At 28.7% G+C, this 21,692-nt stretch overlaps 1 protein-coding gene across 1 annotated transcript in view; it reads left to right on the top strand.

Moving 5' to 3' along the window:
* The window catches only part of LOC129945531 (RNA-binding protein 45), a 292,274-nt gene that overhangs the window by 250,779 nt on the left and 19,803 nt on the right, over window positions 1-21,692 (top strand). The window lies entirely within an intron of this gene.

Here is a 21,692-nt window from a genome sequence, read left to right as displayed (position 1 = left end):
AGTCACAAAGTCATAAAGTTAAAAAAACTGCCTAACTAATGAATTTAAAAAATTTAAGTGATGAGCAAAATAGTGACAAACAATCATAAGATAGTTCGTAGATTGTAAATTCTTAAGTTTGTTTTTATTATATGATTATTTGATTATTAATGACAGTAGTTTTCAACGTTTTGGATATCATAAAATGATCGTTTTAGCATACAATGATTTCTAAGCTCATAATTTTTCTAATCAGAATTGAATTATAAGCTTATGAATTGCCTTTCTTTTTAAAGTGACTAAGGTTTTTGCAAGCAATCCTGTGATATTAAGATTTTTTCAACAAAAGGTTTCATTTTGCTATTAAAATAAAATGAGAATAGCTCAAGAGAAATGAATAAAATGTTTATTTAATTTTATAGGAAAATTAATTTCATTAACAACAAAAAACAATATTAGTCAAATATTTTCACGATTTAAAAGAGGAATTCGAACATTTGCAGCTTATGTATTGCCACGATGGTTTCTTTAAGGTCTTAAACCGAATATGAAGTATTGGAATATGCTTTACCTTATCTGTGGATTTGAATAAAAAGTCTAAAACTATTAAATTACAAATTCTGGGCTTCCAATTGTAATCACCTCTTTCAGAAATAATGCGGTCAGGAAATTTTTAATTAAAAATCGCCATTTGTTTCTTGTTTGTAGTAGAGCAATCTATTTATTGTTACCGTTGTATTAGCCTCATTTTTGAATAAGCAATCAATGTGGTAAAATAAGTCCAACTAGGCAATTAAAATGGAGAGTTGATACTCCTTCACATCCGTCAAGATGTGCTTTGATTGGACTTGATTCTTTACAAAAAAGGCGTTCTGTTCAATGTGTACTGTTTGTCCATGATGTATTTTCATACCGTATCAAATGCCCACAAATCATTTATAATTTTGAAATCTATATTCCGGAAAGAAGATTGCGTCTTCGTCATTTCTTTAACAATCCTAAACATAGATGTAATTATGGTTGCAACGAACCATTTACTAGATGCATAAAATTTTTCAACACTATATGTAATGAACTTGATCTTTCTACAAACAGATGTGAATTTAAAATCCAATTGCAAAGCATATTATAAATTAGCTTTAAGTATTTAATTATGTTTTTATATCAAAATTGTCAGTAATCTGTAAGACTTATATCTGTAGATGAATAAATAAATAAATAAATAAATAAATAAATAAATAAAAAACTGTCGAAAAAGTTACACCTTTTCGCTTTTCAACTACCATTTTTGAATTTATCGAGCTCTGAATGCAAGAATTCTTCATACTTACATAGATTCTGATCTGAAAGTAGGCCTCTTGACTTAAGATGATCTTATGATCAATAGGTAAGCGTTTGCCACCTTAAACTCTACTCCGGGACGGGAATATCACCAATAGCGTGACTTTTACAATTGATTCCATACTACTAAAACTACATCAATGTAGTTCAAAATACCATCACGAGGAATAAATGCGGTGATCTTCTTACCATTTATGATCAGTTGTACCCTGACGCATTTTCTTATAAAAGAGTAATGGTTCAAATCCAACCTTTTTTAAGCATTTTTGGAGTGAGGAGTGCCTTCTAAAGGATTAGCTTTCCTTCTTGATCCGGGATGGGCTTTTTGAAAGTCTTTATCAGCTTATCGTTGATCCGACAGTGGTAGTCAACGTAATTTTTTGGCGTTCAAAGACCTTTTGGTTAACTCATATTTCAAAAACTATTTCGGAGATAAAAGAAAGAATCTTTGTGCAAAATACTAAGTAATATATTTAATGGAATGCCCAATTCCAAAAATTGGAATAAAACGGATTCAGCAGCAAGTTTTTAAATCGGTTTCGATTCTACAAATTACTTTCTTGTTCAAATGGATTAAAGTTTTTTCACCAATGGTTTACAAATACCCAAAAAATCTTTAGTTCTAGAAACTGGGATTGTGAATTTTTACCTATTTTTTCAGCAAATCTTAAAAATTTCAATGCGTTGTTGAACACATTTTTAGGTATAGTGTAATTTTTACTTGTCCAATGTCAAAATGTGACAGCTTCAAAAGTGATAACTACCTTAATTGTGGCCTATTGAAAATGACAAATTTAGTTAAAAATGAGTTTAAAACATTTAATACAATGATACAAACGTCAACAAAATGATTAAACAAAATAAATAAATTATGCGGTGCAACAGTCTGTTCAGAACTAGGACCTATTGGCTTACAACTCTCAAGCAATCCTGTATGCGAGTACAGTTGTCAGGAATGGACGGGACATAAAGTTTTAAACCGAATCCGAACGGCTTAAAAAGGCACTTCTCATGACAAGAATTACTCTTGGAGAATTTGTCCATTCCTCGCAAGAGGCAGTACCCTGAAAAAACTTTATATGGCACAGGCAGGGATCGAATCCAAGCCCTCTGGCATGACGCACTAACCACCATACCACAGGCACTACAGAAAATTATTGAATAACTTGTTTTTAAATTAAGCAAGGACCTAAGCAATAGCAGCTTTTTTCTAACATTTTTGGAGGCAGTATTTTGAAGCAATACAAATAAATTAACCTGAGATAAATCAAGCGTTTTTATTCGAAAAACTTGTCTTGATAGTCGAAAATAGCAAGTTTATTAAATAATATTTTTGTTTTTAAAATTGATGATCTATCAGAGTATAGCTTTCAGGAAAGTTAATGCGGTAATTGATGAAAATAACAAAAAGTGAGTAAACGCCCCTGTGAACCATACAATTAGTGCCATATTTTTGGAAATAAATTTAACAATTTCATTCCTTTTTTTTAATATATTTTTCTCGAATCGCAGAGTAAAATTCTTGTTTGTTTTAAAATCCATCTTTGGTAATAAAATGTTGTTAAAATTTTAATCAAAATTATGGTTTTTGATACGAAAACGGCCCATCAAGTAAGTGGTTATTCCTGGACAATCTTTTCCTGACTAAAAACTGGTTTAACTTACTCCATTTCATATTACTTGTTCCAATTTTCAAAATCTTAGCAATATCTTTTTTTCTGAAAACACTTTGTTGTAATTTTTAATTCATGTTCTATCTTTATTCCGTATCTTATTTTGTATCACCCTGTTTATTACCAGCATTAACACAATAGTCTTTTTAGTGTGCACTACAGTGCTATAGCATCATAATTATCTATCTATCTGGCATTAAATACTGCTGCATTGAATTTACCCAACAAAACAAACTGCTTAATAATCCAAAATTATATTGGCCAACCACAATTGGCACAACATTCCAGATTTTATGGTTTGTATGCACACAAATATATATTTTGTTCATATATATCCATGTTCACACACACCCATTTTTATTATATTAAGTGCCTATAAAAAAAAATGAACTTTAAAATTAATGAGGCGGTAATGATTAAAATTTTGATGATTCTAGGGTATGATGCAGAGATGATGTTATTAACATGTTGTATGGATTACATTTATTTAAGTTAATTTATTTGAAGCTCATTTTTAAGAATTAAGTTGTACTGTAGTAATAAATGTCATAGGAAAATAAATTTGAGAAATATGAGAGATTTTTTTTCAAAATTAATTGAGCAATAATTTTTACTAGAAAGTCGAAACATATTTCGAAAAGATAATGGGGTTAAAATTTAAAATAAAATCATTATTGCACTAGCCAGAGAATCCCAGAGTTGTTAGAGTTGTTTCACATTCGCGTAGTATGGCTAAAGAACGTATCTCTGTGCATTAAAATACAACCGATGGTAATAAGCAGATCAAAATTTGAGCTTGGCATAATAGCGTCATGTATTTTCTTGAGATTTACAGAAAGTCGCCTTCATCTGATAACAAGCCGTATAGAAAAAACATTTTCATTCTAGCCGAATATTGAATTTCGAAAGGTTAATTTGGAGAATTCAAACGACTGTATATTAAATTTTAATGTTAGTGTTAAAAATTTTAAAATTTGAAAACTTATATCGTGGTTACCCTGCATGACATAAAATTAAGACAAGTATTTTGAGACAGTAAAAATAACTAAGTACATAATTTATAAAACATGATACTTTTAACATACAACAAAGTAATGCATTTTTCTAAAATAAAATTTCTCTTTGTCTTTTTTTTGTCTCAAAAGAAACAAAATTTAATTTAATTTTTCAAGAAGTTTAATGATTCTAAGCAAAACAAATCATTTCCACCTGTTCCATCACCTACATTCATATCCCGGCCCGCTGCGTGTACATATAAACGCGTATACAAAAAGACGCATCACATTTGAATTGAAATGTTTATGCGCCAAAACCAAAAACGAACTCAACCATCCATCAACTGACGCATTCCAAACGCACATTGATGTTGCTTTCATTAAAATTTACGTATATATCATTTTCAATGAATGAAACAACACTCAAGAATATAAAATAAACAAAAACAAAGAAATAATATGTAAAGTGTTTTATATCTAAAATTTGTATGCAAATTCGTTTCAGAGTTCTGATTAAAAACACAACAAAATTTTACTCTTTTGCAGGGACCATCAACATCAAAACCAGCATCAACGCAACAAGACATAAGGAATTTTTGTTAAAGTGCCAACAAGATTTTTTGTTTTTTTTTTTTTACTTTTTTGGGTCTGTTTATATTTAATATTTCCACAATGTCATCATAAAAATGAGATTTGAAATATATTTGTGTCTGCATTCTACCTTTTCAATATTTTTTTCAAAATTATTTTAAAATAAATAAAATGCAATTTAAAAAAAACAAACCAAATTTAAGTGTTGACTTAAAATGTCTTTTTGGACTGATGGAAAAAAATAATACGTAGCATCAGCTGTGAAAAAAAGCAATTTTGTATCTATATTAATGTTTGTAAAGTTTACAGTTTTTTTTTAATAATTTTAGAGTAAAAATAGACAAAAATAGAATAACAATAGACAACAACAAATTTATCAAATTCTTTAAATTACTTTTATTAATTTTTTAGAAGCCGAACAAAACATGCTGTTTGGGGATTTTTTTTTGTAAATTACAGGCACTCAAGGGGTTATTAGTACCCTTTAAATGTCTATAAATAGGCAAGGATATAAAAGGACATACCAATTAACATTGGTCTGAAAGTTCTAAACATTAAAATGGGAGGGAAAAATAGAGTTGCCCAAAGCATTCCACATTCTCATTGTGCGATTTAAGAAAGAATCTCAATACTTGACTGTACGCCCGAGGTTGAGCTCAAGACTAAACTGATGAGCCTTCCTGGAAGTGCGAGTATTTTGGCAGAATCATTTGAGGGGTGGAATGCAACTGGCTAATTCAACAGAAATTTGTTTGTTAAAGTATCGATAAAATAACGAAAGGAATGAAACATTGCGGCGGTGTTTTAGCTACGTAAATGTTTCGATTATAGTTCTATCGCCTATCATTTGTAAGGCCCTTTTTTGTATTCCAACCAAGAGATTTAAACTTGTGATACAGGCACCTGCCTAGATATTCGAATTATATTCAAGCTATGGACGGATGAAGGCTCTGTAAATTATAGCCGGATCAAAAGGGATGACAAATTTCTTGCACCGTCAGAGAAATCCTAAGCACCTGGCAGCAGTTTTGGCCATATTAATATATGATCATTCCATGAAAGGTAATCTGTGATACACATACCAAGTACTAACAGCTGATTAGTTTCCTGAATGCAAGTGCCACTCATAGATAATGACATCGGCGGTGTGATACGCTTTAACGACAGGAGACAGCATTGAATTTTTTGAAGCATTAAATTCAACAAGGTTTCTGACTCCCCATTGGACAATGCTGTTAAGATCAGAATTTAATGATTTAATGAATTTAACAATGTATAGATTTGTTTCAATATTAGGTGAAATATGAGTTCACCAGTGGACCTATTGCTACAAAAGACATACTGTCGGTCATTAAGAAGCTTACGTTCTTCAAGATATTTCTTGAGCTGATAATTACTCAGCGTTTCCATGACCTTGGAAAGAAGGGACAGGAGTGCTATTGGAAGATAATTATAGGGAGAGGAGGATTTGCCTTTTTTAGGGACAGGCTAGACAAATGCTATTTTTCATCCGCTCGGGAAGAGACTTGTTGGGTAGGAAAGATGCAAAAGTTTACGCAGTGGTTTAGCCAGCGTTGAAGAACACCTCTTTAGAACAATTTGCGAGATACTATCCGGATCAGCGGATTTGTGTATATCAAGGTCTTTTAGTAACCTTGCAACTGCAAGAGTGCAAAAGAAGATTCGTCAATACTTAGGGATATTTTTTTCTGACATAAATCCTGCAAAAAAATGGAGATTTAAAAAAAAACGATCTTACTTTACATGTCAATGACTGAATTCAATCAATTTTTCTAAGCGCTTCTTTTCTTCTCCTATTTTAAGATTCCATGAACGTATTTTTTTTCTGTGCCCCAAATACTGGTTTAAGTATATAAATTTCCTTAATTTCAAAACCTTATTTCTCTTATATCTAATTTTACTTTTTTAAAAACGAGAAAAACAACCAAAAACCGATGTTTTCAAGACACAAAATAATTTTTTCTTAACAATAAATTGTATTATTTCAAAGCACAAAATCTTTCGATAAAGATTATATCTTTTTGTGTCTAACTGAATTTTTGGATAATCCAATTAGTTAGAGTCTTCACTCGACTCTATGGGAAATTTTTAAAAATCTTGAATTAAATGCTTTTATGGTTTTGAAAAACAAGTTTTGAAATAATTTTTTAAGAATGATTTCGAATTTGAACTATGAGTTTAACTATTTTCGTAATTAATTTTAAAAATACCCTTTTTTATTATGTTTATTTTTCAATACAAATCTTTCAAGAATTAGACGTGTTTGCATTGTTAAGTCGACGGATTATATTCTTAAAACGTATGAATATTTTTCAAACACTTCATGAAAAATTATCAATATTTATGTTAAAAATTGAATCTAGAGATTATTGATTTGAATAACCATCAAAAATTCTATTGAAAAAAAACTATTTCATTAATTTAGATACCATACAAAAATCTTTATATGTTTCTGGTGATTTTTTTTTTGACGAGTGGATTTCAGTCTGGCAATACTTTTTTCAGAGTTTGCTCTTTTTGACAGCTGTGACTTCATTTATGCTCAGTTTAGTTTGCGATTTCATAAAACTTTAAAATTTATAAAAAAAGCTGAATTCTTGGTCAGAATATTCATAAACAAACATCTTACAACGAAACTCTTTATATTTTTTTCTTATTTAATTTGAATACGTAATATTTTAAAAATCTGACGTGATAGAGTGTTTTTGGAAAAAAAACTCATTTTAATAGGTGCAATTTGTTGACCAGTGAAATTTTTAACAACAAATAAACTATGAAATATTTTCAAAGAAAAGATAAATCCAAAAAATTTCAATGCAGTTTCAAAAATGCTGCATGGAAATAAAGACATTTCGAGTTTTAAGTTCTTTCTGGCCGCAATATTTTGAGGAATTATTTTAAATACAAAAATTGTTTTTTTTTTTTTTTGAAAATTCAACGGTGGCCTTACTTCGAAAAAATCCTTAACATTTTCTTATGAATTCTTTAAAAAAGTTCTAGGTAACTTCTTGGGAGTTGTTTTTCTCGGTGTTACTTGATGGTACTCTGAAACTTGGGTTTCTAATAAAATTTGCCGGGAAACATTAAACAGTAAAAAAAATCCCTAAGCAAAAATATGACTTTGGAATATTTTTGAAACAACGCACAACAACACAATATTGAAATATTTTTCGTGTAACATTTGAACTACTAAGTTTATCTACTTTAAACAAGAAACTAGTTTGCAAAACCATGTAAATATTTCAGCTTCTTTCACCTCCTTAAAAATGTTGTCGGCGGTCCAAAATAAGAAAACTTCTTTAGGAAGTGTAAAAGATGTATAAATCAAACTTTCTGCTAAAAATCAGCTTTGTAAAACATTTTTCGAAGTGAATATCTAATTTTCTTATGAGGCCTTTATAACACCATTTAAAAGATTTAAACTTAAACAATGTTGAAAATTATAAAACACTTAAATGTAAAAAGTGTCTAAAATATTCCAAAATTTTGGAAAAAAATAAACTTCAAAAGATTACTTTTAACAAGAAATGCCACAAAAAAAATAACCCACAAAGAGAATCATTTTTGTCACATTGATTTCCTCGAAGTTGTCATTCTCAATGAGTTTTTGAGTTTTTTTTGTATTTTTTTGAATACCTTCATTGTTTGAAGACACGAAATAAAAAAAAGAATATTTCAAACAAAACAAAAATTGTCTCCAATTAGAGGAAGGAAAAGAAAAATAAAAAAACTGCTTCTCAAAAATAACAATTTTTTTTCTATTTTTATACAAAATACAAAACAGAAAATACGAAATACAAAAACATTTTCGAGGTAACACAACACGTTGCTTTGGCTGACAAAGTTTATTTCATGCTTAACCCATTAGAAACAATGTAATGTAAAATCAATTATAATTTATATACATTAAGGCATTTGAAAACCAAGTCAATCAGAATCAAAAGAAGACGAAGACGAAGAAACGAAGAACGAGGACCGAAGAACGAACAGAGGGATGATATTATGCCTGCATCATTTTTCTATCTCAAAAAATAGATAGATAGATACTTATAGCAACTTGTCATTCAAGGATAGGGTGGAGGTGGATATACATAGGTATGTATGAAGCTACTACTTGAACATTATAGCTTCTTCTTTTTTGTGCGTTGCGTCTTTTGAAAAGACATCTTTTCTTTTTTTGACATTTATAAATGTCAGTTTTGTTAAAATGATCAAAGGCATAGAAGACAGTTTACATCAATTTTCGATGTCTATTTTTTTCTATCTTGTTTAAAAATAAAAATCAATAGGTACTCGTATTCGAAAACACGACCTAACTCATACTCTTCTTTGGGACTTGGTGTCTGTCAAAGATATTTTTTTCGAAAATCATTTATAATAAATAATTTTCTTGTGAAATCATTAAGGAATTGTGAATACATAAGGAAATAATGGGTCGTTGAGTGTTAATATGCTTACCAGTAAGATTAATAATAAATAAGGACAATGTTAATGGAGCATGTAACATAATCGCGCATTAGAGGGAATTAATTTTGGTTGTTCTTTTTGTTTTGTTTCTGAAACATGAATGGAAAAGGGAAGAGGTGCCGTGACAATTTCGTAAATATTTAACTTTTGAGTTATTTACTTTTTGGAATTTAGATTTTCGGAGAATCTCATTCAAAGGTTGGCAGTTCATTCATTATACTGTCTACGGAATGTTAGATAGTCACAGAATTTTTTAAAATAGACCTTTTAATATTTCAATAATATTTTTTTATAGTTGTTGTCTTAAGAAGTTCAAAAAACTTTGCCTACAACCTTGTTCTATAAAAATATGAGAATTCTTATTGTTTAAATATAGCACAAAAAAATTCAAATGAAATTACCCAAGTCATTGTGAAATCATGAAACTTTAATTCATATTCATATCAAAATATTTACAATGTTGACAATTTTTACGACTGAATTCAAAGTTTATTTAAGTTGTTTAGGTTTTGCTTTTTTGCTTTTTTGATGTTTTTGTTAAATACTTTGACTTTATATCAAAGAAGGTACACAAATTGTTGACAAACAAAAATTTTAATGTAACCAAACAAAACATCATGAAATGTTTAGATTTTTAATACTTTTTAAAACTTTTAACTATAAACAGAATTCAAACAAATTAATGACAAATTCATTGAGTTTAAAATCACTTTGTCAAAAATAAATCACTGGAAGTGGATTATTCTGTATTTTTTAAATTCGGGAGAAATATAATTCTTGCATTGATGAAAATCAAAAACGACTAAAGAAATGGAGTTACCAGAAATTTAAAATAGGTCCAAAATTAATTTTTTTAAATTTTTTTTTGAAAAATATATGTTGGTAATTTAAGATCTAAATCAATGGTTTTTTTCGTCGGAAATTTTTCAAAACCCAGCAAAGTCATCGACTTCAAATGAATTTCATTTCACAAATAAGAATATGTTATAAACACAAATTATAGTACTTCAAAAAGAATAGTGTGCAAATAAGAATAACGTTTCTGACATCTGGTGAAAAAAAGTATCAACTTTATTTCTTATAATAAAACAGACACTTTAAAATAGCAAGTTTATTTGATTTCAAAGTTAATATATTTTGTTTATTTATAATTCCATTTTTTTACAAATATATATTAATGGTGTCAATGGCCGTTTGCTTCTCGAGTTTGAATACCTTCGTCTTCGTTCTTTTACATGAAGTTGGTTCCGGTTATTTTTATTTTTTCAATGAAATTGGCAACAATTCTTTAAAATAAGGTGTGGCTGCCATCGTTGAAGTGCAAACCAAGTATAATGGCCTTCTTACACCTGGTCTCTTCAATTTATTATACTATAACACCTTAAATAATACTGGCAACAATTGGTAAACATTTTATTCTACTCAAACCAATTTAATTTTCTTAAAAATATTGTTGATATCTTTCGGTAATAAAAAATAATTACCGAAAAGCTTGCACTAAATTTGATAATTTTAACGAATATCATAAAACGGGCTTAAGCTTTATTAAACATGATTTTCGAAGAATCAGAAATGACATTTTCCCATATTAAAAAAAAATATTTTAAAGGGTGTGAAATTAAAGTTATCACTGGCGGGTAGCATTTCAGCTTCTTACTTTCAAACAAATCTTTTTCTGACTTCAAAAACTTGCTGTTATTGAAAGATATAAAAAAAATTCGACTGTTATTACAAAAAATGACAATTTTGTGGTTTTGAAATTTCTTGAAAATCACTGTTATAGATTCGAATATCAAAAATGCGATAATTGCCCATTCCCTTAGCCGATTTAATCCCTTAATGATTTTATTCTTAGAGCATATTTAACATGAATATTATATTTAAAGAATACCAATGTAGGAATTTGAAATTTTAAAAGATTAACATTTTATAATTTCAGAATATTCCAAAAGTATTTTAATAAAAGACTTTGTATTTTAAAACTTTGTAAAGTCAAAATTCTGTCATATATTGCTTACTACGATATAAGACGTGACCATTTTTATCTGAAATGAAACGAACAATTTCAATGTCGTCTTGGTAGCTTTTCAGTCTCGAATAAAACTGAGTTTCACCTCGGTCTCGGAGAATTTTCCCGTGAGTAGTTGAATTTTACCTAAGCCATAGTATAATGTTTTAAAACTCTGAGGAAAAAACTTGCAAATATAAAAGAATATAGATAGGCTAATCGTATTTTCATTGTAGGTGACATATTTTTCAGTGCAATTTTAAAGTTTAATGAACACATTTTTAAAGATTTAAAAACTACTCTAAATCATTTTTAAAAATTGAAGTTGGCTCAAAAAATAAGTTTTAACATGAGGGTGGACTCTTTGATAATTAAAAACGGTATTAACCCTAAAACATTCATCTAACTTTAAACGCAGCAAAATGCGTCTTTATCTTTTTTAAAGTATACTTTGACGTTTGTAATTTCAAAATAATAATTGATAACAAATGTTTTTTGAAGATGATATGATAATTTTGGGCTTGTAAATTAACAATCAATAAAGGTACCTTTACTTGAATTAAAGGCGCATGCACCAAGTGACTACAAAACAAGACCATTTCTTAAAAAAAATACAGCTATGTCCTAAATTTCACTTTCACTCAAAATGAAATTGAAATCTAACTAAAATATAAATTGAAGTTCCGAAATTCACTTTTATCAATATCTATATCATTTTTTTTCGAACGTGAAACTCTGTGTTCTACATTTCGATATTTTAGTTTTTAAGTAATTTGAATTTGACCATAGTAAGTTGGTTTGATTTGAATTCGTTTGCATTTGATCACAATTTTGGTGTCAATGGTCAAGATGTCAAGTACATGAATCATTGTTTAATCGCTTTAGAGAACCTGTTTAAATATTACATACGTCCAATTTTTATTAGTCCCTTCGGGCAAAAACGTTGAGTTTGGCATTTTCTTAATATTGCAAAAAATATCAAAATAAGCAATTTTACCAATAATTCTAAATAAAGTCTTTTTTTTACTGAAACTATGAAACAATTTAAAATATTTAATCTCGTTTCGGAAACGTTTTAAATAGTACCGTCTTGTGTCTGAGATTTAACGAGAAGGAATCGAGACTTTTCTCGCTGAAACGTTATTAGTGACATGAAAATTGTGCTTTCATTTTTGGAAGAACTTAAGCTTTAAGTACTTTACCTTTAAAATTACATTTTTATAAAAAAAGGACTATTCACACAAATAAACATAGTTTAAAATGGGAAAGATATGTTTCTAACCTTTAAAAATAAAAATTAGCAAAAAATCATCGAAAAATAAATCGATATAAATATGTTAAATTAGTTCCTGAATTCATTAAATAGGAAATGCAAGAAATATTTATTCCCCAAAAATATTTCCACTCGCATAAATATCAATTGCAGGCCTTAAAAACACAAAGTTTCTATATATAACTAAGTCATAAAAGATTTTTTCGATTTCCTCAATCCTATATACTTAATGGTCTTTGATGTGGTATTTTATGTAAGTACTGTACTGAACATATGAATGTCTTTCTCTCAGGAACTATTTCGTATTCGATTGTTTTTTTTTTTGTAGACCTCCAGTTTTATTATATTTGCATAAGGCATAAGTGCCGACTCCACTCTAGTTAACCGTATGTCATTCTTTTATTGCAAAATCAATAACAAAAAATTCGGCAGTTAAAAGGTTAAATTATCCAAGAATGTCGCATTAAAACTCTGATTTTTTATTACCGTAAAAGCAATTTGAAATTCTATATATTTTTATTTTTCTCTCTACTTTTGAATTTGTATATTTTTAGAGAATAAAGTACCATATTATAGCCATAAAAAGTTTGAAGTTCATTTAGAGAAATCAAACCATATTTTTTTCTACGGTATATACGAGTTATGCTCAAAACAAAAATAATGTGTTTTTCCCTATACCATATGTATATTTATAGAAAATGAAAAAAAGATATTTATTTCTATCATTACAAGATATATGTATGATGACGTACCTATGACGTCTTTGGAGTTGCTAAAATATCTATTTAATAACAAATACAAACAAAATATTTTGATAGTTGGTAGTAGTTTCAGAAAATGCGACGTTGCTATGGTTGTTGCAATAACAAGGACAAAAGAAATAAAATCATTCATGTAAACTTAAGTTACTGAAGTAACATTGAATAAATGGATGATTTACTTTATTGGAATTGTTTTTTACTAAAGCCTACTTTCCAAACATCGAAATTAAAAACCATAAAGAAGGGAACTAATTTGCTTCTTTAACGAAAATTTGTTAAATAATCAATTTATATTAATATGTACAAATTTGATAAATTGTCATCCTAGAAAAGCTTTAATATATTGTAAGCATGGGTTGTTATATTTAGGTCAAGTTGGAAGGACCTACGAAACACAGGACAACCACCTTTAAAAAGCCCAGATCTTGTTATTCTAAGCTGTTGTGTATCTACTAAGTCCGAATCCCTCGATCACGTCAGGTTTTTAGTTACTACTTTTTAAATTCAGAAAAAAATGCTTTTTTAAGCTATCTTGACTTATTCATGTATTAATTTCTTTTATGATCAAATTATTGACTGTTTTCCAATTCTGTAATACATAAATTCAATACTCAGTTTTAATATTTACAACATAACATACATTTTTGAAATAATTGACACAGTTTGTTTGATGTCACCCGTCTAGCAAAAATCTTTAAGAACCGCTGAACGGTTTTAAAGAGCTTTTATTTTTGTATTAAATCCGTCGTGCTAACAATTTTTTGAAATACATTGAAAAACATACAAATATTGCTGAAAACTGTAATTTTTATAAATTTTGAGTAGAATTGAGGTGCGTTTAACTCCAAAACTTATTTTTTAAAGATATAAAAGCATTAAGTCAAATGAACACTCATAAAGCTGATAAGAATTTCCAAAAATTAATGAAGACACTGAAACGGTTTTAATTGAATCTTGAAGTCAAATATTTGTGCTTTTGCAAAATTAGCATGTAATTTTTTTAAGACCTTAGCTTTAAAAAAAACTGTACAATTTGTACAAAAGAAACAGCGTTTAGTCCGAGTTATTCTTCCTTTGATCTCAGCGCTGGTGTTGTTTTCTGCGTTTACAGCATAACATAGGTAGACGAAGTCTTGACTACCTTAAAGTTACGTCTGCCGATGGTGACGTTTTGACCAAGACGTCGGTGTCGTATATCCTTTCTTGATGACAGCACGTACTTTGTTTTGCTGCCTCTGCCTCAACACTCATAAAAGCCCGATTGACATCACGCTGAGTTCTAGCTTCGCGTCGTGTATTCGGATTTTGGAACGGTCGCAAGTCGATCCATGAAATAAGGCTAAGTGAAATAAGACCAACTTTTATTGCACTTAACAAAAATGAGGCCAAACCTTTAGCAGTCAGTGACTATCTGGATCACTTTGACAAAGTTAAATAAGGCCAAATTTTTCTAAGAAATAACACAATTTTTAATGAGACGTATGAAGCCCCCTGATTAGAGACAATTAAGGATTTGGAGTAGGTGTGAAGTTGAACGTATGCAAAGTTTCTCTTCATTTTTTTGTTGGGTTAAACTTTACCAATTTAGCTTAATTTCTCTGTATAAAAGTGTAAGAGTATAGACTGTTTGAAATTAACTTTAATGTCCTATACAAGAGTGAAAGAAAGGCATTCATTAAAATTTGGCTCTATTTCACCGCAGCGCTGGAGCGTCGAGACGACACGTGCATTAGCCACCAAGATCGTTTAGACGTTTTCTTATGGAGCTTTTTTAAATTGTGCCATTTTAACCATGTTATATTTTATACATTGGGTCATTGATAGGGCTCTCAAATTAAGATACAACTTTATTGATATCTCAAAAAAACTTGTTTTATTCAAGAACACTCTTTTTTAAACATTGAGCTACCGTTTGATTCTAATAAATTATTTTAACATTAATAGTTAAAGGTATACATTTTATCAAAATTAAATTCACGAAGAAATTGTACTTAAAAAAATAAAAAACTCTCATGACTAATTTTAATTCAATTAAACTTCTTAATTTATCTCAAATGAAAGATCGTTTTACACGCGTAATCAACATTTGTGCTCTAAACTTAAAAAGTAGTTTATTCGTCATCAAATGCTTTGGCAAGTCTTTTAAAACACCACATCACGAGTTAAAACAGCAAACAAAAATAATTAACAATACTATAAAATTAAGAAAACAACAAATTACTCAAACCATATTTATGTATTATTCTTCTTTCCTAATTTTTTATAAACAAACTTCTTGTCTTGTCTACAAAGGGTACCGTCTTTTCATTGTCATCTCATCCCTAAATAATGATTCTTCTTTTCTTTCAAGTTTTCTATGATCTATGAAGCTTCATCATTTGCCACACATTTTAATCTATCTATGATTCAAGAAAAGAAAGAAAAAAAAACAATCTATATAAATCTAGGACAATACTCAGTCGCATGCTGAGTATTAGATAGTAAGACAAATAATAAATCCATTAGACACTGGCTTTGGCTTTGTAGTCTATAGCTGGCTATCGCACTATGAAATAATCTATGGTGGCCAACGCAGGCGGTGGTGGTGAGTATCTAGAAAATTGCTAAATGACAAATGTAGATAGACACAACTATCTCTAAGCTTAAGCTGATGATGCCTACCTACTACCCCAAAGCGAGAAAAACAAAAATATTCAAAGCTTTTTAATAATTTCCATCCGCCGTTTAACGTTAATCGCTTGACATCTGCCTGAGTTAAAATGCTTTATAATATTGCCAACAAGATTTATCCGGTACCGCTGACGATGACGACGACCGACGACGGTACGTGCAGTGATAAGATAGACTGATGAGAGTCTTTCTAGCTGCATATATCTTTGATAGTTTTTCTTTTTACATATTTTAATTTTAAAATGTACATTTAAGATGTTCAAAAGCAATATTATCACCCATTTAATTAATTTAAGTAACAACTTATGTACATACAATGGGTTTGTATATCATAAAAGTTAATTAAATATTGATGGATTCTGTAGGAATTAAAATAAATTAAACAAAAGTTCTTACCGCACACACTTAAAAGTAAAATCCCCAAACTTAAAACAATTACATTCAAATTTATCTTTTTTTTTTCTAACTACAAATGTATCTATGAGTATGTTTGCATATACATACCTATTGATACGTAAATGTATATAAAGTATCTCTAAATTGTTAAATTTGTTAGATGGGAAAACAATGAAGGGATGCTGCTGAATATGTTGAATCTCAATCAACACTGCATTGTTAAGCTTTAGCGTATCTATCTTCTATGGGATTTAGATAGTTTTTTTTTGTTTCTGTCATTGTTTTTGATTCTGCACGACGACGACGACAACGATGTTGACGATGACTTTTGTTAAACAAATTTTAAATTAAAATAAATTCAAATATACTCTTAGCATTAAATTAAATCTCTTATAAAATGGTTATGGGAAAAAGGAACCACACTGTAGGTAAGCTACAACACACATCACGTAGGGCTAACCATGCGTTAATCTAACAACAATCACGAGGTATTAGTCTGCATTTTCACGTTAATTGATTTCAAACAGCGGTGGCGTTGTTGGTTGGCTGAAATGGCCCGGTAGGCAGCATGAAATGAAATATAACACAAGAAAACATGTGCATAGATTTTAGTTCGAATTTTATACAACAAAAAAAAAACATGTGACTCTGATGTCGAGGACTTTTCTAAGTATATTATTTTGACTATAATAATAATTTTTGTACAGTAGAAAACGTTTATTAGAAACTTTTGAACCTTAATTGTTTCCAAACAAAATCAGTATCGCAATCATTATTTCACATAGAATTTCGTTTTTTTTTTTTGTTTATTTTTCTAATATCAATCTTATTTTAATCGAAATGCACTTCTTTTACTGCGACGTCAAAAAGAATGTTTTGTGAAATATCATATCATATCTTCTAAAACAATAAAGTTTATTTAGCACACGATGGTGTACCCCAGGGTTCCATTTTTTCTCCAACTCTCTTCCTCATATTCATAAATGATCTTTAGTCTGAAACTTCTAACTCACTGCATTGTTTCGCTGATGACAGAACCCTGTGCTTTTCATCCTTGTTCTTCTGATGTGGACTACCAACGACAACGTATGATAAGCTCACTTAATTCTGATCTTGACAGCATTGTTCAATAGGGATTCAAAAATGGGGTAGAATTTAATGCTTGGAAAACTTAATTCTGTCTACTGTCAAAAAAGCGTAACCCTAGAAAAAAGAGCTCTAAAAATGATTGGTGATCGTTCTCTTACCGAGACAATGCTCTATAAAAATAGTCAGTTGCATTCCTCTCCTTAAATAACTTAATCGTAATACCCGTTCTGATAGGAATGCATATCAGTTTACCCTAGAGCCCAATTTCGGGTGTACTGTTAAGTACAGAGATTCTTTCTTTAGCCGCACTACACGAATGTGGAATCTTTCACCAGGCTCAATATTTCTCACCATTACAATGTGTAGACATTCAAAACTAAAGTGCATCGGTTTCTCCTTTCTTACCCTATCCTCCTTTCCTAATTGCTCGCACTGTGTTCTATCTTTATGAGGGTATTCATAACCCCTTTCGTGTGCGCATAATATAAAAAAAATTGGTAAAAATTTGATGAATGAAAAAAAAATGATGTATACACCTGAGTGGTTCACTATTTTGGAGGAATCGGAGTACTGCACATTTGGTTGAAAGGTTTTTTTGATCAAATTAGTTGGAATTTTAAACAAAAGTGCTTTCTAATATGGCTTTATTTTGGAACTCATAACCATTTGCTATTCAAAGCAAAAAAGTGCAATGATTTGAAATGTTTATGTTTATGTTTTTATTTTAATTTGTATTTTAAAGGCTTTTATTTTTCTGTAGGTTCTTTGCATACAATTTAAACAATAGTTTAGTTTATATTTTGAAACAAAGTAATCTACTTTATCAAAAGGGATTCAATGAGGTTCCATATCGAACTTTTCCAGAACAATTTTTGTCATCGGTCTGATGATTTCTTTCAAATGAATTTCTAATACTTGAAATTGAGATTTGATTTTTTTTAAATTTACGGAAAGTAAGCAACAACATTTTTTGTAAGTTTTAAACCAGTACCTTTATGTTACTTCAAGAATCGAGCACCGAGTGATTGTGCAGTAAAGTGTTGACTTAATCCTTCCAAAAAATAGTGTTCTGATTTCGTGGGACTTAAAAGAAACCTTAAAAAGAAGACGTCTTTGAAAGAACTTCGCATTTTGAAATAAATCATCTCAAAACTATTAATGAAAGCAGACATTGTTATGTATAATAAATTCAACTTCTTGGGCAACAATAAAATTTATATTCAGTCGATAATTTATTGGCTCTGTAGATATTTGGGTTAAAATAAATTTCAACCTAATTTTTCATCTTTCTTAAGACCTAATTTTTTGTATATATCTTGAAAATGAAATTGAATCTTGAGAAATGTCAATTTTTCAACTTATCAATTCGGAACGATTACAATAACTTCCTATGAGAAGTTCAAAAATAGGATTTTGGAGTTTTTTACAAACTCAATTTCTTAAAATAAAAGTAAGAATGCTAGGCTGAGTCTAACAAACATTATTTTAGGATTTGGTTAGTACTTAAACAAAAATTCTTAAAACCAAGCTATTTAAAAGATGTTTTAAAACATAAGATTTTTGTAGTAAAAGTTTGATAAAACAAACACTACCATTTCCCTTGTTATAAAAATTATAACATATAAAAATTATAATATATAAAAGTCATGACTTTTAAAAAATTGACATTAATTATTTTTATAATTTGTTTTGCAATTGATATTGGTTAATGCCTGTTTTTACATCCAAATTTATTTTGAAAACTCTCTATTTTTAGAAAATTAACATTTCACAATTGAAAATAGGTTGAAAACATAATGTTTAATTCAATATTCAGGCAAAAAAAGAGAAAATTAAACAGTCAATATATTTGTATTATTTTTTGATCCAGACAGTTTGTCTTCACAAGGACAAACAACTATACCTCCCACATAATGAAGTTAAAATATACATATCTTCCATGACTATATTTTTTTTCATAAATGATGGACTAAGTCAGCTGTGTGTCATTTTATATATTTTATGCTATTTTAGATTTAAGGGACAGTTTCCATATGTTTTCCTTGCTCTTGAAACTCGAAAATACATTTATTAAGAAAAGTTCTGCAAATAAAATAATTTCATTGCGCATCTTAAGAATTGACACCTCACAGTAATAATTGCTGTTTCAGCTCTAAACGCTTCAATAAATTTTATTATAGCAGTAAAAATAAATATAACCACAAAAAATGTCAAGTTAGTAAACTAATTTAATGTGAAAATACACTTTATTGTTTTATTTATTTTCTTTTGTGAGCAAATAATAAATAAAGTTTTATTTTCCATTAAAATATTTTCTTGTCTCTTTTTTATTTTATTTTATTGCTAAATATGTATTATTTTTTAAATTGAATTTCCTAACGCACATATTATTAATTTATGGGATAATTAAGAAAAATAAATATCTTGACTTTTGGTCTCACAGTCGCCAATTTCTTATTCCACAAATAATCTTTTTTATACAAAGTACACCTTTAACTTGAACAAAAACTAAAAAAGGACTAAATAAAATAGGAATATTTGATGTAAGATATTAAAAATAAAAATTACTCACAAAAATAATAAAATATAAAATTAAACTTCATTTATTTTAACAAAACAAAAACGTCAAAAATATTGTGGCATTGAAATATTAATTTCAAACAAATGTCAAATTAGTATATATAAAATGTTTGTCTAGTTTTCAATCATATCTCGAAATAATATATTTTAAATTTTAAAATAAAATAAAAATCATACAGACATTAATAATATATATTCACTTTTTGTTTGTATATTTCTCTCTCAACTACATGATATTTAAATATGTTTGTTTTAAACATTTCATTCTTGATAAAAGCATTAACAACACACATTTCATTTTCCAAAGTGCTTTTTCTTCATCTTCTTTAAAAAAAAAAAATGTTTTATTTATTTGTGTATCTATGTTTAATCATTTTCTCGTGATTTTTAAATTTAAAAAAAAACATGTTAATCTACCGGAAAATAACTTAACAAAACAAAAAAATATAACACACAAAATGAATGATCCTGTCTTTTATATTTTGTTTTATTTAGTTCAGCACTCGGAAGTGAATCATTGTTGCGGAATTCAAGGTTGAAAAATATACGAAAAATACAATCCAAAATAATTTATAGCTGAATTTTTGATGTTTATTTTTTCAATTTGCTTAGATTAGAAAACACTTAAAGCTTTGAAGCAACTGCATTTCAATACTTTTTTTTTTTGACTTACTTAAATAGAATAAGATTTATTAAAAGAGTCTGGGTTAAATTGTTTTAGTGTCCTTTTTTAAAATAAGCTTAATTTTCATCATGTGAGACATTTCTAAAAGTTGTTTTGTGTTTTTTGCCTAGGTTTTCAGAAAACTAAAAACCAAATTAAGTGATGACATTTTTGGTTTTGTTTTATGTTTTTAAAAAAGACGAATGTTTTCTTCAAAATTAAATCAAAAGCATTGCTTGTCGTTTCAAAAAATTATCCTGGAAATAACATAATTTCTTTTTCAAAAGATGGAATGTTTTCTTCAGTTTTTTTTCTGAAAATTATATACATTTTTTTTTAAATTGAATTGATGTCGGTAGAGCAATTTTTTAGTGAGATATTTGAGGTTACCCAAAATTCAAAACTTGTTTTTTTAAGTGGCTGTATTAAACAAATTGCTGCATTAAAACAAAAATACCCAATCAGTTTAATATACTACAACTATTGAAAATTATTAATTCCTATTTTTTTTTTGGAGTTCCACAGGGTAGCCATGAAGAACCACTACTCTTTGTCTTAGTTTCTGATGTTATTATCTGTTTAACATTTTGGATCGGATTTTTAATAATGGCTTTTAATTCGTGTTTTTAGTAAAAGCACTTTTTCAATAATCATCGAATTGGCATTGTCAATATTTTTAGTAGACTCAACATTTTCGTCATGGCCAGAGTCTACAAAAATATTTGTCTGTGATAAGGAGTCAGAGACCGCAACTTTAAGAGCGTTTACTCCAATAATCAGTTGTAATTCTCGCTCTCGTAGATAGGCAGTACTAAGTTTAGGGCGTTGTGTGAAGTTACTATGTGGAAGAAGGGTTGGTCGAAGTGCCGAAAATATTGCTACCGTTCAGGTGTCCAAATCAATCGATTCTATTATGCTTTCAAGAATTGGGTCTTGCTAAGTACATATTATTGTGTATTTTGCGTTACAATCTTGGTCCGTATCCATTCAATATCAAGTTGTTTCAAAAAATTGAATATTTGAAACGAGAAAAGCATATTTTCCGATTCGACAAATTGTCAATTGACCCTAAGTAAGTAGTATTGATTCTAAGAGAAACTTTTGACTTAAACATTTTGATTTAAATTTAAAATACAAACATTTTGTTTTTAATTTTGGATTAGTGTTTAAGGAATATAAGATCT

Source organism: Eupeodes corollae, chromosome 2, assembly GCF_945859685.1.
Source record: "Eupeodes corollae chromosome 2, idEupCoro1.1, whole genome shotgun sequence".
Taxonomy (NCBI): domain Eukaryota; kingdom Metazoa; phylum Arthropoda; class Insecta; order Diptera; family Syrphidae; genus Eupeodes; species Eupeodes corollae.
The sequence above is the reverse complement of the archived record's forward strand: the minus strand, read 5'-3'. Positions and strand labels throughout refer to the sequence as shown.